At 46.0% G+C, this 23790-nt stretch overlaps 1 protein-coding gene across 3 annotated transcripts in view; it reads right to left on the bottom strand.

Moving 5' to 3' along the window:
* SIK3 (SIK family kinase 3) overlaps nt 1-23790 on the bottom strand; it is a 92199-nt gene that overhangs the window by 57863 nt on the left and 10546 nt on the right. The window contains exon 1 of one of the 3 annotated variants that reach the window (XM_052786689.1): nt 4717-4735. The exons of the other annotated variants lie outside the window; for them this stretch is intronic. The gene's annotated coding sequence lies outside the window, so the exon portion shown is untranslated. Of the gene's footprint in view, nt 1-4716; nt 4736-23790 lie in introns of those variants that run through there. 3 annotated transcript variants of the gene reach the window in all.

Here is a 23790-nt window from a genome sequence, read left to right as displayed (position 1 = left end):
CATCTGAGCCAATTAAAGCTTGAATCTCAGAAAAATTTCTCATGTCGCAGCATAGCCTGACAAAGACACTCCAGATCAGGTTATCAGCTCGTGAGGCAGAATTGTAATAGATAGGCCTGAAGTGCTTTCAGTATAAAGCCAATGTAGTCATTATGCTCAAAAGAGTCCAGTATTTGTGCGCACGTAAGGCACCAATACACACAGTATCAACTAATGAACGCTGGTTTCAAATGTCAGGGCAGCGCCAGATCTGCACACCTCCAGAGGGGAGACCCAAGCAACAGCAAACGTTCTCTCATGCAAAGTGGGTCTGTGAATCGGGCCCAGAGCCAGCAGCGAGGGGTAGACAACCACAGCATCTCTGCTGCGGATTCACTTAGCACACAGTTCAACTACTGCCTGCTCAGAACAGTTCTTGAAAGGCTGTAGTTCACCTCTCAGAGAGGTCTCCGTCAATAATATGTTTACTACGTGCCTGCAAAACCCAGTAACTTTAGTCTGCATTTGGTTCAAAAGAGAATAGAAATGATCAAACCAATGCAACACAAATTTGTAGCCCTAAAATGACAGAATTTTCCTTGCAGTTAGAAGAATACAGAAGAAAGCAATTTTCTTCTCAAAAACATTGCCTCTACCTACTATCTCCACTCCTTCAGTTAATTAAAAATCCCTCAGTTAGCCGATCTAGGGCGGGTTAATGTTACTGTCAGGAAGATCTTTTCCACGCTCCCCTGGGCCTGAAAACAACCGTGGCTGCTTCCATCCCCCTGATTACACAAAAGAACATTTTCAGACTCAGCAAAGGTTCCAGAGTATCACCACCCCTCACTCCAAAACTGTTATGAAATGAAGTGGAAATTTTTAGGAAGAGAAGCCAAAAGTGAAACTGTAAGGAATGTAGCCTTCAACACATTAACCCTCAACAACCAAGATAAAAAAAAATCCAAGCACTGGGTAGCCCCTTCCTCGCGCTAGTCTTGCACGTGCTTTGCAGTAGTAGCAAACCACATTGTGCCAGCGTTAGCACCACAAATTTCAGGAAAGCTGCCTCCCCCGTGCCCCCACCCCATCTATTTCCCGTTATTTGCACTGACTCAGAAAGACATTTACTAGAGACATTAAAACTAGCGACCTTAAAACCTCAATCCGGTCACAGCAGCATCTCTGCCAGAAAGGGAACGGGCAGCGTGGTGGTACAGATGTCCATAAACCAGCACACCCAGGGAACCGCCTAGCTGGGATCTCACTCCACTGTTACCATCGGTCACCCTGCCCTGCAAGGGACTTTTGCGAGGACACTGCTGAAAAGGAGAGCCTCTCTGGGCACAACAGGAATGGCAAAGTTGAAGCTCAACTTGTTTGACGTTTCCAACCTATTGATCTTCCCCAAACACCCTGTAAGGTGGGAAAACCACTGGCTGCCTCTACCCTTCTGCTTTCAGCAGAGTTTATAAAAGTACAAAGGAAGACGCAAGGTTGGCAACTTATGTTCCATCATAAAGCTTGGCTTAAAATAAACCCATGTTCTGCAGTGGTATTTCCACCAAAGGGTGAGGGGGGAATACCTAAGTCAAGTCAGAAATTTCCTTGCTCTTAGCAAGTGAGAAGCTCACAGCTCGCTGAGGACAAAAACACCCTTGCAGTTATTTCCACGAAGGGTTGCCAGTGATGTCAGAACACAGTACCTGCCTCTCGTAACTTTAGGAAGCTTGCTTCTCCCCTCAAAACCAGAAAGATTAGCTTAAAATTTAAATTTGTTTCATAACAAAGACAGAAGCTCCTTCCACAGCAGTAACTGCACAGACCAACTTTTTACAGAATCACCTTTCACTTCAGTGTAGAACTGAATTACAACACTCGACAAGCCTACAAGCCACTTCCAACAATAGTACCTGATTTCTCTTATCAGTAGAAATGACTTAAACCCACAAATAACATACTCGGGAGTTGAAAGCGTACTTCAAAGCCAAAACACGATGCAGCAACGGTCTCTCAGGGAAGCATGGTACGGCGTGGTCTGAGCAAAAGGGCACCCAGACGGACAACTGCTGTGCAATGAGAAAAGACTGCCGAAGCCACCCATGCAAACTGGCTCCCATGTGGGTTGGCGTGCTTCCACCTGTGCCGGATGTTGATTACTACTTCATCGCAGAGGAAAGAGCCTTGGAGACAAAGGGCACTTCTGCAAATCTCCTGTCCTCAAGGACCTCACAGTCCTACAACACGCAATACCTCCTCACACCGCTCAAGCAGCCAGCGAGAGCCCTTAAGATGCACGTTTTCCCTTTCTGAAGGTGGATAAGCTGAGTCGTCCTCCCAACAGCTCAGGAAGCAAAGGAGGTAAGCCTTCGTCTGCAAAGAGGAAAGAGCCCTGATCAAGGGGTATCATAAGGGACAGAGTGGAGATTTTATTTCCAGCTTTACTGGCAACCAGAGGCAACATCACCACCTGTACTCTTGTAAGAGAGGACCAAACCGTCACAGCAACCGGGAAGTCAGATCTCGTGTTCATGATTCACCTTTCTGTGCAAGCTGAAGCACAACACAGCTCCTCAGAGGAGTTGATTCAGATAAGGACAGGACAGTTCCAGAGCTTCATGCTAAACACCCAAGCAACCCACTGCTTTCCAAATATCACACACAGCCATTAAGCCCGGTGACAGTTCGTGGCAAAGGGCCAAAAGTCACAAGCAGCAATGGGTGTCACAGTCTTATCACTGCTGCTCCATCTATGCAAATTAAAGACATTACTCTATTCCAACAAGCTAGCAGCTTTGGCTGGCAAAGCAGGAGACTGGCAGCAACCAAGGACTCAGGTATCCGGAGAGTCTTGAGGTTTCTGCCCTCAGCACCAATGCAGTCCTCACGTGCGTGCCAAATAACCATCGCTGCACCCCAGCTCTAAAACTTAAAGCAAGGGACAATGGAGTATTTCTGGAGCACAGAGACACTGCTATTTTGAAAGCAGACTTCAGCACTGTAGTACCAAAATTCTAATTGTGGCTGCTGCTTTGCTTTGCCACCATAAATTCTGTTCTGAGGGAGGAAGACAGCAGCCAATACATGAGTGTAGGCATTGCACAACTGGGCTTCTACAAGCACTTGGTGTAAAGAATAATGTTCTTAAAAGATTTAATTTCTAGGGAATGTTTAAACACTGAAGAGTAAACACTGAGTCAGAGACATGCACTAAATACAGGTAAATGCAGCAGGGGCACGTGGAAGCAAAGCCGCAGCCTGGAATTCACTCAATGCCTCTCCTTGTACATGTGAAATTCGGGGCCCGACAGAGGACAAAGCCTCTTTTATATGTGCAGAAACTGCAAGAAAACAAAACCCAAACAAAGTCAATCTACAGATTTGTTCGGGGGTCTTAATACAAGTCTGCAATACACAACTTCGCGTGTCTGACTTTTCAGTATTTGCACTTCTCCTTATGTATAAAGCACAGTGGTCAGACAGGAGGAACTTACAACTCGAGGAATCATTGAGCAGAACAGCAATACAGAAGAAAAGATGAGATCATTGCAATTGTCTAGGAAAGTACAGTGCCTCTTTGGGGAGGCAACTCAGCGCACCAGTTTCTCTGTTAAGTATTGCCCCCTTCCACACACACATACGTGTGGCAATCTCCAAATACAGCGGTTTTCCATTTCACAGTATTTCCTATTTCTTACAACAAACAGTTCAGGAGTAATTGCACCAGGAAGCTGACAACACATTTTGATTTTTTTCTTGCAGTAGACTCACAATATTTACTTTCACAAGAACTGTATATTAAGGTAACTCTCCAGTTCAAACAGCCACAAAACACAGAGGCCTGTGTATCTCCTACAAATTCTTGCTGGCCATACACCACGTCAATAACAAGCATTCTCTGTTAGCGAACATTTTCTGTTACAAACTACCCTTCCTGAAGTGCACCACCAGGAAATAATACCCTGTTTGACAACGTCCAGTGCTAAGGAGAAGCACCAAGCTTCCCCCTGCAGAACACATCCTAGTACGTAATGGCATTTGTTAACACCCTTACACAGCTGAACTACTATTTCAGAACAAACTCAACAAGCCATGACAAAAGCAGAAGGCACAGCTAGAAGCTCTCACAATCTCTGTGACTTCAGAAACACGGACAAAGCAGGTTAGCTCAGCACCCTCCCTCCCCCCCCCCCCCCCAGACAGAGCTGTCCCTATCTACTCACAGGCTGGCTCCCTCGGGCTGCCCAGAGGCGCAATGCCTGCACGCCCCTGCCCTTGCTCCATGGCCAAACAAAGCTCAAGCCACTCTCGGCCAAGGGATTTTTGCCTCCTCAGAAGGGGAACGGGACCACAGATAGTTCTCCACAAACTTGGCAGACCATGTGGGAACCAATACAGCCAGGGTGGGCAAGCTGGAGCCAAGAGAACACTTTTGGCTCCTAAACTAGAAGCCTGAAAAATTGGAAGTGGCACTCCATTTGTTTAAATTACCTTCTGAAACCATGCTCCATATGTGGGAATAAACAGTCACTCTGGTAGCCCTAAACACAACCAGGAGTAAATTGTTCCAAGATGCACATCTGCATTTACCAAAGATTAGACAGATAGGCTGCCAAGTCAGGATCTGATTTTCCTCACAAGGCTTTTTTTTTTTTTTTTTTAAAGAACTCTTAACTGAAAATGGCGGTACAGAAAGGTACTATATATGGAACAGGAACAGATCACCATCACCCCTACCTTGTTCAAATAAAGGTCTCGGTCTGTCCGGCTGCCTTGTGCAAGCAAAGACCACCGCACGGAGCACGCCCTGTTTGTCCCTCTCACAATGCACTTGCACAGCCCATGTCACCCTGGAATCCAAGAGAAAAAGAACATCTCTCCCTCACCAACCTGCAAAAAGAGCAGTTTCAGGAATTCAGTGTCACGTTTTATGCATCGTGCCCACGTGGGCATTATTCTGAGGGCAAGGGAAAGCAAATAAACAGCTTTCACATTTAATCTGTGAAGCAGCAGAGTCTCTGTATCCCTCATATATGCCAGCTCCCAGGAAAGATGTCTAACCTTTCTGTGGTGACTTCTAGTGCTGCAGTGTAACAGAGGTACCGAAGGCCCGGCCACAGCCAGGAAGGCAGATGACCTCAGGTACGTAAAGTCTGTCTTTCGGGGAATTTCAAAAAGCACAGCACACCAAGGGAAGCAAAGCCTTGGTCTAAGGCAGCACAGCTACTCCTACGTTTTGGACCGGACTTTGCCTAATAAAGAACCAACACAGAAAGCAGATTAGAGATTAGCTCGCGTTGATCCATTTTAGAAGTGCAGCAACTGTTGATGCTGAGTGCACCGGAGGGGCTTTTAGGCATACGAATTCTCTTCTGCATGTACGATGCTATCGATTGAGACTGGAGGTCAGCTACATGGATTCTGGGACAGTGATGGGATTGGGTAATAGTACTCCAACAGCAAGGAGCAATTATCTTTTACTTTGCACACATACTGAGAGATCTAGAAAGGACAAATTCTCAGCATCACACCCAAAAACTTTGGTGTGAGCAATGTAAACTGCAGGACAAACACCTCCCAGAGCTGGGAATGTTATAGAAGATTTGGGCACGCCTACGCGGCTACAGCTCAGTCAGCTACCTTCCAGGGGAGAAAACTTTGCCCACATAGGCCAGTTCTACCCAAGTTCTTTATCCATCACTATGTCACTTAGAAAGCAGTTTTCTCCTAGTCCTGCACATCCATAAAGCACAACAAAATTAAGAGTACAGATGCAACTCTGAAGTGATTCTTTCTTATCATAAGGACTACCAGAGTCCCGACCTGAGGAAAAGATCCCCATTCTGGAGCAAACCCACTCCATCCTTACTAGAAACAATGCCAGCGTACTGGCAGGTTTTTTACAGGCTACCTAGCCCTTGAGCTCTAACGCTTTGAGGTACTCGTCCCCTTTGCACTGTACAGTCAGAGGGGATTTTAGTGAGGAGCTCGTACTGTATGGATATTGAATGACACGTCCAGTAAAACAAGCTGCTTGCCTTCTAAACCTGGAATATCACAAGACCACTACATAAATGTCAAGAACAGCAGTGCCCGCTGAACAGTCGCAAGCTCAGTTGTTGCTCACTGGCTAACATTAGGACACAATCACCAAACAACTGCATTTGCAGCAAAGCATGCACAGTACCCTGCTTACTTAAGACTAAGCACCACTCAGTTGCTCAGGTAACCTAAACACAGCGTATGCCGTAAGGCCTGCAAGTAATTAAGCACGGACTGCCAGCGCTACCTGGTCTGAGCAGCAATCGGCATCATTGTGAGGCATCTCCTTCCGAAAAGAATTTCTGAAATTCTCTTTTTCCACCGCTCTAACCAACTTGGAAAGCTTTAACTCAATCACAAAAAAAACGGAGCAGATACCAGGTCTAGTTTTAAGAAACTTTTGACTTCACACAATTAGAGTCAGATCTGGTTTTATTTACAAGGCCATATTGTATAGCTAAGCAATGTTCTTCTGCATCGAGTCTCTTGGGTTTGTAATTCTGCTTATTTGGTGATACGAACACTGGTCAAGGCATTTCCAAAATGCATCACTGTTTCTGACGTGCATGATCAAAAAAGGTAGGAAGTTGATTTAACAAGCAATTTACCAGTCTTGGGCAAGATATTTACGGCAGCCATACAAGAAAGCGTGGAAAAAGTGTAGCGATCCAAACACAGTATCTTGCTTATTCACACTTGACATCAACATTTTACCCAAATATGGACTGCTTGGCCTTAGGTAGCTAATTCACAAGTTAACTGTGTTCTTCCCCTCTTTAGCATTTTTAACCTAGTACGCATTAAAAGTCCAAGATGCCTGAAACAGCTGTAACGCCAGAGAAAATGGTGATATTAAAGGAAAAATAAAAGAAATCTAGAGCTGCATAAAGGTTCCATAATAGAAAATCTTTCCATGCGGCTGCAGAGCCGTACATAAGTGCTATATAGCTCTCTGCTGAGCACATACTGAACCAATTACACAGGAGCCTCATAAGACCCACACAACCTCAGGAGCTATCACATTATAGATCCTTACGTAAGGCACAATGACGTAAATACAGTCTCCCTTGACACATGGAGGGTGCAAGATGAGCGAGCCTGCAGGACTTTCAGATCACATTTCCCATCTCCCCTATTCAGTCATTTGTATCGTTTGTGATGACCTTGCTCTCCAGGGACATATATTACCAGAAGGAGATAAATGAGATTTCTATTAACTTAAACTACACCAGCAAGAAAATAAAGGCACTGTCTCACAAGGCCGATTATTATTTTTTCCTTTCTTTAAATGAAGATGAAAAAAAGCTTATTTACCAACTGCAAGACTGGTAACACTAACAATCTTTGCTGGCCTCAATGCTGGAAAGCAGATAACCCAGAGCATTTGCATTTCAGCTGCAATACCTCTTCTTGGGAAGAAAGAGAACACCCTGAGAAACATCCAGGATAGTGAAGAAGCCTCCAAGGCAAGATACTATTCCTCCCTCCACCCCCACTCCCCCAGCCCCCCACCTCCACAAATCCCAACAAATTTATTTCCATGCGGACTAGTTAATCTCTTATCCTCTAGACGTGTCCAAGGAAATTTAAAACCACACATCAAAATCCTAACCAGCTAAGATCAAAAGATAGTGCTAAAATAGACCTTGGGCTTATTTCAATTCAACCCCAGCACCATTCAGCCCAGCAGCAGGATGCAGGAAGATGTCAGCCACTGGAAGAAAGCGGAGAACACTGTGCGTGCCTAAATATCACTTTTTACCTTGTTTCAGAGTATGCAACAGGAACACACAGGCCAGGAAGCCAACCTGCTCTCAAGCAGCCTCATTTGTGCACGCTTGTATCAGACATGCAGAGTCTTGTTCTGCTCAGGCCAAGCGGGAGTGAGGGGATGCTGCTCCTGTAACCACAGCATATGCCATCGTCTTTCCAGGAAAATCTCTTTCCACGCAGGCATTCTTCCTGAGTGTCTGCCTCGTGGATGGAAGAGCATGTAAAGTTTAAGGGTATTTCAAACTGTGATGTTCAGCAGAAATACAACTTCCCCTTCATCACCAAGTCAACCGTGCTTTGTTTTCTTCCAAAGGCCCAACGTTTAGAAACATCACCTTCAAGAGTTATTTGCACTCTAAAAAGAGCTAAGAGTATGAAAAGTGACATCTACTTGCCTCAGCAAAAATCATTCTGTCTCCACCAAGGCCAATGGGACTCAGAAGCAGCAGTGAAAAACTCATGAAACCTTTTCCCAAGCAAAGCCACCCAACCCTACTGCTACTGAACCAAAGTGCAGCCAGGCAGTATGCAGCTAGCCATCCACTTAGCTTCTAGTTCAGAGCATGTAAACCAGAGCCATTAGCATAGGCTAACCACTTTCAAATCAGTCAGCAAAAACACCCATGCCACTGTCCTGCGTGAAAGGCACCTTACAGCATTTCCCGTGAGCAGGCAGAAAGCCTCAGACTTCCCCCCTGCAACCAGCGAGGAGAAAGCCAAGCCACACAGAATCGCACCTTGATCAAAGGGGCTTTCCCTGTTTGCCAGTTACAATTTTGCGAGAGTTGGGGTAGTGAAGACAGGAAAGAGTCGAGCAGAGCTGACACAGCCACAGAGATTCGTGTGGTGCAGGAGAACTTTGTCTGTCTCCAGAAATGAGCTTCAGTCCCATTAGCTTGCCTTTCTACGATTCAGGTACAAAATGAAAATGAGTTTCTATTCTAGCACGTACCAAAAATGCAACAGCTGCCTCAGGGAAAACAAGAACTTTTCCCTGGTTATGGAATGTGGTAGAGTCTTAGAGAATAAATAACAGTGACATCGGAGATAACTATAATGGGCTAGGGCCAGTACAAGCACCTTCCAAAGAAACCACAAGCCTACTAGGGAGTAAGTCACTCCCATCAGCAAGGCTCTACAAAAACGTGTTTCTCCCAAGCTACAGCTTCCACTCGTTATGCATCACATTCCTCTTCTCATACCTAGACACAGCCGTCAGGCTCAGAGGGCAAACTATAAAACCTGACTATAAAGTAATTACCTGCACCATCGTATCACACAAATGGCCCGTGTATCCTGAGGAGCTGCAAAAGAAAGATCTATCATTCCAGCAGGGTTAACAACTTGGAAATGCTTAAAATTTTAAAAATCACACTAAGAGTAGTTGAAGTTTAAATAATACAGTTTCACACCCTAACACAGGTGAATACAGACAGCTTCAGGGTGAGCTGTCTGGAGTGATGTAGCCAAAGAGTGTTCAACTGCTGCAGCCACGGCAGTGACTGGAGCCAGGGGATATAAAGGTATTAAATGTCATCAGAAGAGCAGAATACGAGCTATGCTCATCACTGCATACACAACACCTGCCACAGGTGGGCAAGTTCAAAACTACCAATGGGCACAGAATATTTAAACACTGCCAAGCCGAAATCGTTTTCCAGCTTACTGTTCAGGAACAACTAGTCCATGGACCACAGCTTTGCAGTGCACAGATCACGATGGCAAGAGACAAGGGGTGCGCGTAGAAACAACTGCAAGCCAGACGGTGAGCTAGCATAGTGCTCCATGAGTAGGAAGGCACAGCTGCTAACAAGCAAGACTGGCAAGCAACTCTTTAAGAAGATACGGTGTACATCGAGTGCTGTTTCACAACAACCAAGAAACCCACCCCCGCCATTAGCAAGACTTGAGGAACAGCCTGGAATTGTCTTCCAGCAAACCTTCCAGGATACAATCATCTCTCACAATCATGCAGCTGCCACCCGGGCTCTGACACGGGCAGCTGTAAGACTGAGTTGTGCCTGCTAGTACAGAACATGCCTCATTTCTGGGCAGCACATTTTGCAAGCTGCAACACTGTCCAAAGAACAGCTATCAAGGGACAAAACCGAACTGCAGTAAATGTACTCGATCACAAATTCGCACAAGCAGTTACACACAGTCTCAAGCACAGTCCCACAGGTAAATGCAAAACCGGCCTGTGCGCTTAGCATAGCCCATGGAAACCCAAACAGAGAGCTGCCAAAGCAAAACGTACGGCAGCGCAGCACCTCGTAAGGTGAGGACCAACATCACAGCTTCCACTGAGTCTCTCTGGTCACACTCCCTTCTCCTTCCCCCTCTCATGTTCATCTCATTGTACTCGAGAAGTCTTGCTTTCATCTGTCTGAGGGGAAGCTGGCTAGCTGAGGGTAAACAGTTCTGCTCAGTCCCTCTGGGGAAAAAGAAAGAAAAAAAGCTTTCCAACGTCACTGAAATGGAATGTGAGGGAACTAAGTGCACTTGGTAGGGGGAGAAAAAGGACAGCCTTACACTGCAGTCTGTTTGTACACAGCACTCAGCTGCGGAAAACACAAACAGAGTGTTCAACAATGCATCTGGGCTTGTGCTTAAGATCCCTTTTGCTCTGAGGGTCTGAAGAGATATTTTGGTTTGTAGAAAAGTTATGTTAATCAAATGAATCATTTGATAGGAATGTACAGTCATCCCAATGCAATGGAAAATCTAGAGATTAAAATGTTCAATCTACGCATCCAGCATAAAAGGTTAGAGTAACACTTCTGTAAAAAGCATTACTCATCCCTGCTTCAGCTGTACATCACTGCAGAGGTGTAGAGAAACGAGGATGAACAGCATCAATAACTTATCAGCTGCGGTACAGAACAACTGGTTAAGAGTCATAAAAAGCATAAAGCAAGACCTAAACCACTCCGAACGTAAAAAGTCTTTGTGCAGTAGGGCCACCTCCTAGTCACTTAATCTTGAAGTTGATGATATCTGAGGCAGGTTTTCAGCGCTACCCCACTCTTACTGTATCCAAAGACATGCATCTAATGGTGGTATTCGCACACTTTTGCAAGCATTAGAAGAAATTCCCTGTCTCTAAGAGCTGACAGAGGGTCTACTGCAGTGCTGTAGCTACTTACCTAAAGAGACAAAAAGAAAACAATGCAAGTCTTGGTTGAAAATAGCATGAATTCTGCATTACATGCATGCTTTCCTAGGCTTCTAAAGCTACACTTGAAAAGTGCAGATATACAGTTACAGCTCAGGGTTTTTGCAGTGGCTGTTTAAGGAAATTAATTTACAAAGATCAAGCACCACAGCAATCCTACATATGGCCCATTCTTTACTGGGGGTTACATAATGAGTTTTTGAGTTACCCGTTCCAACTTGATTTTACGAAGCCATGGCATTTTATGATCTGAAAGGTAACAGCACACAAGCAGGTCACTTCCTTACAAAGGCCAAGCTCTCTGCGTCACCATTCTGCAGGAAGTCTGGAAGACAGGCAGCGAGTTCACCCTGACAGGAGGTAAGCTGGAATCTCTCCCGTGCCACACGCCCTCCTAAAACCCCTCCTCAATTGCATTTGGTTCTGTTGAAAAGCAATGCAATGAGGAGAGCATATGGATAGATGCAAAGATATTCCGATTCATTACTGAATGCCAGCAGACATATTGCTGTCATTAGCCTCTAGCTCCATCGCAACATTTGTTTCTGAGAAGTCTCTGGTTATATAAAGCTCAGACCTTTCCTCTTTCACATGAGCTGATAGTCTTCTCGATGGGTGACTGGTTGTTTGCTAGTAAAACATTCATCCCTCCACAGACGAAGATGATGCATCTAATCAAAACAACTTCCCAGTCCAACAGTCTGCTGGTGGTCTAGCTAAAGCTGGCATTGCCAGCTCATGCCCAATTATAGAGTATCTGCCAAAGATCAGAGTCTCCATCAGAAGAGGTCTAGCTGTGAAAAGCAAGGACCAACCAGCCTGGCGAGCAGCCAGCACCAGGGACTGATGGTTCTGCACAAGAAAGTCTGCTGCACCCTCGCTTCCACAAAGAGCGTGCGTCTCGAAGCCAGCCAGCAAAACAACATTTCAGAAACAAAGCTCATTTCCCATAAACCCATAGATATGTTCCTTTACTGTGATATATCCTACTGCTATCAGGGTAACGCATCATTCTTTCCCTTAGCATACCTTACCAACCGAACTGGCTGACCAGGCAGCTGAACAGAAAAGGTTCAGTAAGTTACTGAGCACTTTTAAATAACTGCAGGTTACTGCTGAATGTTCTTTATATCTTTTATCTAAACAAAATGTTACAGGACTAGGCTTGTTTTATGCAACAACGCCCTTGTAGCTTCTACTCCTGATAGCAAGCAAGCAGTTAGTTCTGTACACCTCATTGAGGGATCAGCTGGCTTACCTTTTACCACCTTTTACAAACTGATGCCCGAAAAAATTAAAAGACGTTCTGCCTTCTGAGCTGTGCCTCCCCTTTTCAGTTTCTTTACTAATAAATACATAGCAGGATCTGCCCCCCGTCCTCCCCCCCTTCCAGATTCTGATAAACTCCTTGTGGTTTAAGCTTTACTGGAAACAATGCTTCCTACCTCACTAGTTTTTCATATTACTCTCTCTCTCTCATTCAGCAATTTAGATACCCAAGTAGGAAGTTAGAAGTGAAAGGAAAGTTCTTAATCATGAGATCTAAACAAAACCGGTCCTTCATCAGCTCATAGCTCCTGGTAACTACATCATCTTCTGGTAAAAGTTGTCTAACACACTACGTTATCTTTACACTGTTGGTTGTCTGAAGGAGGTCAAACAAACATGTTGTACTTTCCTTGCAGAAGACCAGTAGTACTCCTGTGGTTGGTTAATACTTGCAGTGGAGATGTATTAATTCACTAAGCTATAGTAACTCAGCAGCTTGCAGTCAGCTATAAATAACCAAGGTCCCTGTCCTAAAAATGATAGTTTGAAGGCACGAGTCAAGTGCAGCAAGCCGCAATGGCAGTGAAATACAGTTAGTTAGCCACCCCAGCACACCCTCCAATTATTCCTCAGAAACTCGCTGGTTTCTTAGTGAGACTGCAGCTCTAGATGTGCTTTATCCAGCAATTCTCAACACAAAATACATAAACAGTCCCTGGAGCACAGATGGAAGCTGATGCCCATCCCCTCCCAGGGGAGTTCCCTCATCACTAGGCTACAAAATCATGTTCCCTCTTGCTTTCAGTCTTTGATGATACAAATCTTACGTTCCTTCCTACACAGTACCCCAGTTTCCACATGAGAGGCAGAGCATCCCCTCCCTTATTAGCCTGTAGCTTAGTGATTAGGGCACTCTCAGAAGCCAGAGTCATGGTTGCCCCAAGGCTCAAGGAGATGGCTCATCTCTGGTATCGCAGCAAATACAATTTCCCATCTCCCTTTCACTCACCTACGGGGTACCAGTGTTCACCCGCGACAGATGACCTCAGGTGCAGCTAATGAACCACATGCAAGCTCCGAGCTGGAAGACACTCCGAAGGCACACTCATCTGCCCTGTGTATAGATTTGCTCTTCCCATGAGAGCGGGACGCTGAAGAAAAGGGCCAAGCTGTTTAAGAGCAGAAGTAATTCAGTTTTTCTCCTCATAGCAAATCAAAGCCACACAACAGCACTTTGCTTAAGGAGACTTGAGAAAGGAGAGGAAACCCTTAAAAGCCAGCTTCTAAATAAACGAACGAGAAAAGACAGGTACATTGAGAAGTAGTCTTATGTATGAAGTTTTAAGATTTAAGCCAAAATATTTGGAGCAAGATGAAACTCCATCTGCCTAGCACCGCCATTTAATCTCTCTCCAATACAAGCATCTCAACATGAACCAGAGATCTGGGTCCAACAAGCACACAGGTATTGCTCAAGTTTCTGCCGTCAAACGCCTACTTCCTCCACACGTCCTGCAGCTCAATCATTTGGCAAAAAGTCAGCTATTTCTCTACTTAAGGCAAGCGTCTAATCTTCAGAGTTCCAAATAATTTCTGAAATACTAACTTTGCTCTCTAAAAATCTGGAAGTCAAAGATACCCTTCACTTTTTCCACCCTTGCAGTTAACAACACTCCTACACTTGGAGACCCTACACAGCTGCTTTGCTGTTTCCCCCAGTGTCAAAAGCATGGCAGGAGGTTTCACCAGTTACTTTTTCAATCCAAGCGCAATGAACCCAGAGGTGCTGCCTCCACAGCTTCAGCCCAGGCAGTAGTAACCCGGGTTTTTAGAGCATCTCACCGACAATCACCCAAACCGAGGTAATGACACTGCAGCTTTACAAGCTACAGGAGACCATTTCAGTGGCTGACAAAATTTGGAACTCAGGTCTCCATTCACTTTGGAGAAAGCCACCAATCTTAGAGTTAACTGTGCAGCGTGCTGTCAGCACTCAAAGCTACCGCTAAGCAAAATGCCCCATGGCTACGACTTTAATGAAATTATCTGCCGAGCTGGCCAGCAGATTTGTTCATTCTATCAGGATGAGATATTTTTTCAGCACATTTCCTTCAGTCTAGCTTAAAAGGGAGGAAATTAAGATAACACAAAATTGGCAAGATGAATACAACAAAAAGCTTGGGGATTTAGGAGCTTATTAAACAGTAAGTAGTTTTCCCTCTCAATGTTTTCAAGCCTATGGTTCCACTACCTACAGAAAATTTTATACATTAGAGACCAAAGAAACCTAACTGAAAATAAGTCATTACCTAGCCACAAAGAGAAGTGGCAGATCAACAGCAACTCAACATGCCCTCATATTCAGGTGGGATCAGCAGAAAACCAGCAGACGCACAGACTGTCTCCGTGCAGGCTCTGTTCCGCCCCCCTACTCCCACTGTCAGGGCAACACTGCCATCCAAAGCATTAGGGCAAAACAGAGCCATCTCACTAACTGAATCTTTTTTCCTGGCCAGCCATGACAGCTGGGCTCCTCAGACACAGCAGCTATACAGGCACATCATTTCCCACACAACAGTAGGTTCTTTGGATAATCTGAGGCTCTCTGGAAAAATCGAGCACAAGGCTCATCAGCTTGGACACCTACCACTATGAGCCACTGCCTTTACACAGTATTCATCACTGCAATAAGCATCTTCCCAGCCATCCTGTTGAATTGTCTCCCTCGCAGCCACTGCACACCCTGGTATCGGATGTAGCATTGCTACCTTACAGGTATCACCAGCAAGTCACCCATTAACACCTTCATCAAAACAGTACAGGCCATAGGGAGGGAGCGTGCATACAGAGAGAGTGGTACAGATACAAGCAAGGTTGCCTGCTGTTGGAAATCATCAGTTTCAACTAAGAGCTTATGAAATTTCATTTACAGAAGTTAACATCAGTTCCGAAACCTGAACACCAACCAGCTTTGACAACACTGCCCTAGAGCTCTCCTTACCTACACATTCTATCCATATGAAAAAAAAATCATAAACTTTAGACAGAAGTCAAACTGTTAGACTGAACTCATCTCACTCCAAGTATACTTAGAAGCTACACACTCAAAATTGTTTCCACTTGCAACACACATTCTTGACACCAGGTCTCTGCAAAACATAACCCTCGTTGTTCAAGTCCTTTGAAACAGAAGCGAGTTTGACACCACACAAGGAATCTTGACTCTTGCAAAGGAAGATGAAAATGAAGCAGTGCTGTAAGGATAGGTTAGCTTTAAGCCCCCAAATACCCAAGTTTGGGAGGTTTGGAATAAATTCAGGTTTTAGTGTTTTTACTACCATTTCTTACTACCAAATGCAGGGAAGGAAAGAAAGGTGATCAAAAAGGAAATTGGTATTTTTTGAATGAATTTCACCTTGAAGTAGTAATGCAACACTTCTACACAATTACTGGACCTTGTCGGTTGGCAATTTGAAGAGATACAGACAACCAAAACCCACTGCAGAGATCCAAACTGCCCCCAAACCAGCAATCCTCTACAACTGCTCCCAGAGCTACAGCAGAGCACACTGCCATGGCTGAGCCCAGCTCATAGCTGCTACGTGTGTAAAAACAAGTTTCCTGTGATCTCAGGTACTGACCCATCCTTTGTACTGCATACAATAACGATTCACTGGAGAAAGCCTGTTCCACAGACATGTGAAATGAAGGACAAGTTTTCCAAATCTATATTAGTGGTTTCAGAATGTTTCCCCAATGACTTCTAATTAGACTTCTGACTTCTAATTTGCTTTTTATCAAATGTGGATCTCAAGTGCATCACAGGTGCACAAGGCAGCTTGCCGAAAGACAAAATTCCAACCTAGATGAATGTATATGCACACAGATCACAGCTGCAGAGTGAGTAAGGACTTACAGAAACTTTGGCTGTAATTCTTACTAAATCAAAATCTCAGGCCGAGACTCTCAACATGTCTTGTGGTCACACACGCAGCCCTGGACAACCAAAACCTTCCAAGGCTGAGAAGGAATGGACACATGGGGCAGTCTGACTCCAAAGGTCCTAGAAAGCATCCATCGTGGAGTCAGTGGATAAAAGGCTGACTTGTGTCCACGCCAACAAACGAGTTCACTCTCACATTAGGCACCTTCTTCTAAGGAGTTACTCAAAAGCTGGCAGCTAACTGCCTCCTAGAAAACAAACTGCTGATGTCTGGATTATCTTGTTGGTCGTTTGTACTCACACTAACGTCGTGAGAACCTATGACCTCCTGCACTGCTCCAAATTTCTTCTGCTCCATCAGCCAGTAGTGACCACACAGCTGAAGATTTGCATGTATAGCTACTGTCTTTCTGATCGTGTTTCCTGGGGCTGAGCTGTCCTCAGCAGTTTGTTTTTCTTCATCTTCACACATCTCAGAAACTCCAGAAAGGAAAACTGGAAAAGTCAGGCTGATCTTGCAATTCCTAGGTCACTTCCACTGTTCCCACACCTTTATTGCCATGGTCTCTATTAACAAGCTCTTCCTCCCGTCTTGCTTGTACTGCATTAATCAGAAGCTTGGGCTGACAGGCCTGCAGCCTGTGAAGGGACCGAAGCACATATCTTCCTGCAGGCTGGGCCAAGTCAGAGAATACGGGGGATGATCCCACTGAACCCTCTGCGGTCCACTAAAAATCATAAGTGAAGAGGAAACACAAATGGCCCTGGCACATGGATGGGGGAGCCTTCTACGCTCTTGGGAAGACAGTGGCTTTTGCTTGCCATAGCTAGTTTGCTTTTCAGGACTCCCACTCCACCTACTCGTGACTCTTGTGCACGGCTGGTACATGCACACCACCTCGTCCGCCTCTCCCCAGTCACACCCCAGGGTATGCTGAAGGGGAAAGATGTGCTGTCCAGAAGCAGCAGGGAAATGAACGTTACCCTTGCAGCTGGCAAAGGCCCCAGAGCCAAGTCAGTGGCCCTTGGGAAAGGCAGAGGAAGAGCTAACAAGGAGTGGAGGGCAAGGGTGCCCACAGAATTAAAAATAGCTATCCTGATCCTCCCTCGCCCTGCTGTGCAGCTTGGTCCAGTGTCCCGTGAATGAGGACAGGAATCCCCACTCCAGGTACGAGTGAAGTGCATGCAGTTCACGTGCTTCAGGTTACAGAATGAGTGGATCCAGTCGCTTGAATTATATTTAAAAAAAAAATCCAACTGAAATTCAAGCTCTATCACAGCCTTGTGCTGCAACTTCACACAGTCCTTCAGCCGGTTGTTCTGTCCAGGGAAGACAGATAGGTTGCCAACCAAGAACTGCACTGTGGGATTAGCCAATGTTTATCAAGTGCCTTAAAGATTAGAAGTGTCACCTATGTGCTAAATATTTCTCTGGCACTATCAGCTTGAACAGCAACCGAGCATCTTGTATCTCCTCCTGCCGATCTTGAGCTGGTTGCCGAAGGCGTCAGTCAACCTGACTTCCAACCACTGCGTTTGGCATTAATTCTAGGGGCGTTTTTAGACACATCACAGGAGAGGACAGAATTAGGGAACTACTTAAACTGTAACTCCTAAAAACTACTAGCAGAGTAATGACAGTAGTATCACCAGAAGAGGCTCAGGGATTTATTTTTTTAAATCAGTCTCATATGTGTGCACGAGACCGGAATACTTTGGAATGAAGCCCAACCGTGTGAAGAGAGGCCCTCACCATCATTGACCCACACAGAACTGGCTTGGCAGTGTTATGAAAAGGTACTTTGTACACATCAGCTTGATAGGAGCTAAATGGATCCCAAAGTCCTTCATTCCCCAAAAAGCTTTTTGCAATGCTCTCACAGCATCTGAACTAAGAAACCGAAACATGAGCCTGAGCACACAGGACAGCAGTACGGCATTGCTCACGCCGTTTGTGCCGTACAGTCTGCAGTACAACATGCACAGACCAAACAGCAAGGATATACTTATTTTTGTTCCTTTCTTCCTCTTGTTCCCATATCCCACCTACATTTCTCTTCCAGCTAGAATACAAGCAGAGCCTGTGTCAAGACCTTCCCACTATCGCCAGTATCACACGCAGAGCCAAGCTGTAAGTGTTTAGCCTGAGATCCCAGTGTTTCCCATTCACTCACCTTTTGTCACCCATATTCCATCCATCCTCAGAGGACTTACACCCCACAGAGGTTTAGAAACATTTAAAATACACAGAGCTCAGTCTTCCCTTCAGCCCGTGGGTCTGAACCAACAGCAACAGAATTAAACCACTATTATCAAGCAGTCGGAAAATCAGAAATTCAGTTGCAAGAGTTTACGCTGCACTGGAGAAGAAAAACAAAGCTGGAAATCCCTCACTTTATAAACAACAGCTACTCTGAAAGCGTTGTCAACAGGAAGTTGTCACACTAAGCTGTGTGCACCTTTGGCTCACAATTTGCCAGCAACGAGGAAAATTAACTCCACGGAAGGATTCCAGTAACACAAGCTCAGTATCAAAAACTGCAGAGGTCACACCACAAATTCAAAGGGGAACGTCACCCGAAATGGACACTGCATTGCAGAGGGATAGTTTTTACCGCGGTGGCCCAGCCTGCATCCAGACGCGCTTGCTCTGACTTTCAAGCAGCACGGTTCTCAGTTAAACACAGCACAGGCCCTTGCACATCTGGACCCGACGGCACCGAGGGCCAGGCGGTCACCAACACCCAGGCTCTACTGCCAGGGCCAGAGCAACAGGACCTTGCCAGCAAGAGTTTATTCGCACCTTGGTGTAAAAGCAGGGCAGAATTCTCTTCCTGGCCTCTCACGAGCTGTTTGACCTTCCATCAGCCACACAACCACGTAGCCCCCGCTGCCTGGGGGTCCCACGTGTCACTGTGCCAGCGACACAGCTGCAGTCCACTCAACCTTGAGTTTTTGGAGCAGCTCTAGGCAGACCCAACAAGGTATGGCAGCCCCGTGCTTGGGCTGGACCTGCCCTAATGCTGTGTCTGCCCTCCGACTGCCAAGGTGAACGCTCCAAAAGCCAGAGACACAAACACAGGAAGCCCAAGGACAGAGGAGCCCATGACAGAGAAAAACATCATCCAAAGCCAAAACAGTGTCACCACAACACTTTCTACTCAGCAGTGGAACCAGAGGACAGGCAGGTTGTTAAGGCTTACTCACTCAACAGAGAAACAACAGCAAGAGAACCAGAAAAGCGGTGGTCGTCAGTCAGTTCCTCCGCAGCCCGGAAGGGCGTTTTGGGGAGGAATCCCATAAAAGACAACAGGGTAAGACCATGGCAGGAGGCAGACCACAGCCGAGATGTGAGTGCTTTTCCCGCACAGGTGTCACGGTTTCCTGTGCGACAGAAAGACTGCTCACAGACTGGAGCCCTTGCCAGGCGCTTGACGGAGGTGCCCTTGCTCGGGATAACCTCGGCCAGGTGTATTGCACGCTGGTGTGAGCAGGGCCTTGGAACGTCTGCAGGTTGGCGTGGCTGACGCTGCCTCCGACTTCTTATCAGGTGACTCACTGAAGTCACACATCATAAACTGTTCTTACCCAAGCCATGAATTAGCAGTGCAGGAGAGTCTGAAAACGCCGAGCTGAAGACACAGCTCAGTACAAACAAGCCTCCTAAAAACACACGCCATTCTTGCAGAGCTACTTGCGCCCTTTTCTGTGCAAAGGAGACTGAAACCAAAGGGTAAAAACAGAAAATTGGAATTGCTGTTCAAGATCTTGAAACGCATTTAACAGAAGGAAAACAAAGCCTAGCAAAAAATAAAGAGCAATCTTAATCAAGAGTTGATCTTCCTAGTCTAATTAACAACTGGAGCATCCCAGGCACTGAATTTCGCCATAAACAACTCAGGTGGCACAGCTGAGGCTTCTGCCTGTGCGAAGGAAGCAGCACCATGGGAGAGTCTCCGCAGAGCAGCCTTTGTTCTGGGACCCAGCAAAGAAAATACATCTGCTCAGGCCAAATCACTTTTCCCTCCAGCTTGATAGGACCTGAATTCGGATGACAGGAAGCAAGCTTTGTTTCAAGCAGCAAGAAAGGCGGTCTTATCACCCAGACTAACGCGTCAGGTTTTCGAGTTTGGAGACCTACATGTGGTAAAACAAAAAGCGTTCTGCTGTTTACCTGAGTGAGACACACATAGCTGGCTTTAAAAGAGACTGCTTGGGTGCCTCTGTGGAGCTCCTCTTGTTTGGACAAGCACATTTGCTCTGGTGACTATTTGAATGATGACTCACTCAAACAAGCCAGGGCACCCTACCACACAAAACTGTGAACTGCTGACTTAGGGCTTGGGATGCAAATCCACCAGGAAGCGGCGTTTCCCCGCCGAGGGCCGAGACACCCAGACCTGGTCACTGCTGCACGTCGCAGCAGGACGCGCCATTACAGCCAGTCTGCTCCGGGCATGGCGCAAGACAGCGCTCCTCGCACGGCTCCAAGCCGTCGCTGAAAGAGAAGCTTTCGGCCAAGTACAGGCGTATATATTTATTAAATGTGACCGTAAACGATGTTCGGGGAAAGACTACATCTTTCGTCTACAATGAGACAGTTAAGTCAATTCTAATGCTATGAGGCCAAAGAGTAGAAAATGTAAAGCAGACTGGTAAAATGCGGCACTATAGAGAGACAAACCCTACTTCAGCCACAGTTCTTGCCTTGAGGACAAATTCAAAGAGAAGACAACAGGGATAAGCAAATTTTATAAAACATTCATGTTCTCGTTGCACTTCTTAAGTTGCTTTTCTTCCTTTTAACATTTGCGCTCTGCAAAACTGACAGCCCAACTGCAATTTCTTTGTTCGCCCTCTGAAGGGCTCGCGACAGGCGGGTGCAGGACTGCCTGCCTGGCATCTCATCCCCTGCTCCTCCAGAGCTGCAGCAGCACCTGGCTCAGATGGAAGCCCGCGCCCGCCCCGCTCGCCTCACTGGTGGCACTCCTCCAGCGACTTCCACTTTTATCTCACGAAGCATGTGAGAGTCACAACCCCTGATGAGCCCAGCAGTAACTGCCATATCAATTTCGACGCTCCTCCGGCCAGAGCAACGCCTGTAACTGTAAACCATAAACCTTTTAATATCCCACTCAATTATGCGGAAAATAACCTCTGAGCAGCAGCACCACAGCAGCATCGTTTGGAGCCAGCTGCCATTTATTCCACCGCAACCTGGGGCCTGGCTAGGGATGGCCAAACCATGTGGGGAGAAGTTGTGTCAAGAGACACTGTCAGGGAGGACAGAAGCAGAGACATCTCTTCCATGTGTCACTGATGACATCAGAGCCGCTCAACCCTCTTCTTTCTGCCCTCACTGAAGAGCTCAAAATGCTGCAACGCAGGGAATGAGAAGACAGATGAACAAACTGATGGCGTGCCATCAGAACGTGACGGGGTGCTAGTGCAACCCGTGGACTGTTTACAAATCCAAGAGAAAGAGCCCAAGAATTAAGCAACTAAATTGGGCGCTGCCGTACAAAGTAGTCTTACAACCACTCTCTGTTATTTACAAACAATTATCAAGGAAAGGTAAACAATCTGAATGACTGTTTGGAGTTTATAAAACATTCCCATCCTCTGCAGCCTGTAAAAAGCAAGTCAGACACTTTGCTGAAGCAAGAATGAGATCAGCAGAACTCACTTCCAATCTCCGATGCCAAATCCTGAAGTTCATCATCACCTTACCAGCCCTTTACAGCAAAGGCAGCTTTTCTTGCCCAGGAATTAAGGGGCAGGTTTTGGAGACGCACAGGCATACAGCCTCGAGAAGGCTCCCACCTTGCTCCACGCAGACCTGACCTGCTTTTGTCTCCCTGTGCTGCGAGCTGGGCTTTGTTGCCATGGTGAAAGCTCTGACACATTTAGTTTTCCCACTAATTTCCTGCTGCACTGCAAACTACTGATGCTTTGCATCTCGCTGCTCGTCAGTACGGCAACAAGGAACCCCACCACCACCAGCCACACAAATGAAGAATGGATTCAGCTACGTGCTGTCCTTGCCCGGTCACTCTGCCAACAGAGTTTTTCAAGGCAACTTTAGTTATACCTCTATTAACTAAAATCTCTCCTGCCTCATCCGTATCAGGATGGCTTAGGTACTCCATTCGTGTTTTCTTAGGACATGCAAGATTTGATATACTTTTGCAGAGTTTATCTTGCATCCTACAAGTTTATCTTGCATCATCAAGCCCTACAACAATTCAAGAAATTTGATCATCCAAAAGTGCTGCTCTAGAAGAGAAATATGCATGTCTGTCCCGATTTTGATTGCAACAACGGATAATCCCAGTCTTAGGACAACCTGACGGCCAACCTTGGAGCGCCGAGTCCCTGCTGTCACACATGCTCTCACATCAGCTTCCGCTCCTGCACCAACTGGCAAGATGCAAGGGCTCTGATCACTGAAACAATGCGGGATTTTTCTAAACCTTGATCTGCAACGCAGAATATGCAATTCTGCTCACAGAGCAAAGCATGTTGACATCCTCAAACCAAACATGAATTTTAGGCCTGCCATTTCCCACAACATGTTTTAGAAAGAAATACTAACAGCTGCTTCCCTATCCTCCTGGAGACATCGAAGCACAGCCAGTAAATCCCTTACGTTTCCACAGTCTCTTGCAAGAGTCACCCACCAACCTCATGTCCCGAGAAAAAAAACAAACAGTATTTGCATACAAAGGACGATTAGTTTCCCTATGTTCTCGGGCAGCTCTAAGATTCTCAGCTGAAGTTTTCCCAAAGGCAATACTTGGTACAAACCTGAGGTTGTTCCATGAGCAATACCAGCACATCTTCCGAACATTTTTTCAGAACTGCTTGTCTTGCTGTCATCGGATGCGGAGCAGAGCATGCAAGAGTGACCACTGCCACCAAAGAAGATGGACTAAGGGGTGTGTTTCTCCAGGAAACTCACCAGTACAGGACAACACATGGGTTTTCCAGGTATCTGAAAATTTATCAAAAGGAACTAGACAATTGAATGACCCTCATAATTAGGGGCTGCATCCCACCCTTGTCCTAAAAAGAGGTGGTACAGTCTCAAATCCCATACTGCAATTCCTGAACCACCATATTTTCCTTTGAGCTCACATGAAGGAACTAACTTCATACCCGACTGTCTCCATGGTAAGTGAAAACGATGATCCAGTTCTGTCTGTGGTACCAAACTGGGACCAACAGCGCGCACACACACAAACAACGGAAAGTAGCGATTAAGGCCCACATTGTCTAGCAGATGACTCAAAGTGCAGAAGCGCCTACTGAGTGGGAAAATACCTATAGTCAGTCTTCACTTGTCTTTTTACTGTGTAATGGGAGTCTCAACTTGGCTGAAAAAATATTAGTATTTTGTTCTGACTAAGCATAGGTTTCCCCATGCACCTCAGCTGCTGTGGGAAACGCACATCCCCAGCAACTCTGCCAGGGCAGCGGGCACACACCACCCACACTGCAGCAAACTTGTGGATGTAGCTACCGTGATTCCCTTCTCCTCCACCAACTCTGTATTTTGTTTCCAATATAAAACAGCTGAACCAACCAGCAGAAAGGAAAAGTCTTTGGT

This window comes from Harpia harpyja, chromosome 4, assembly GCF_026419915.1.
Source record: "Harpia harpyja isolate bHarHar1 chromosome 4, bHarHar1 primary haplotype, whole genome shotgun sequence".
NCBI lineage: Eukaryota > Metazoa > Chordata > Aves > Accipitriformes > Accipitridae > Harpia > Harpia harpyja.
This window is presented reverse-complemented; position numbering and strand designations above follow the sequence as displayed.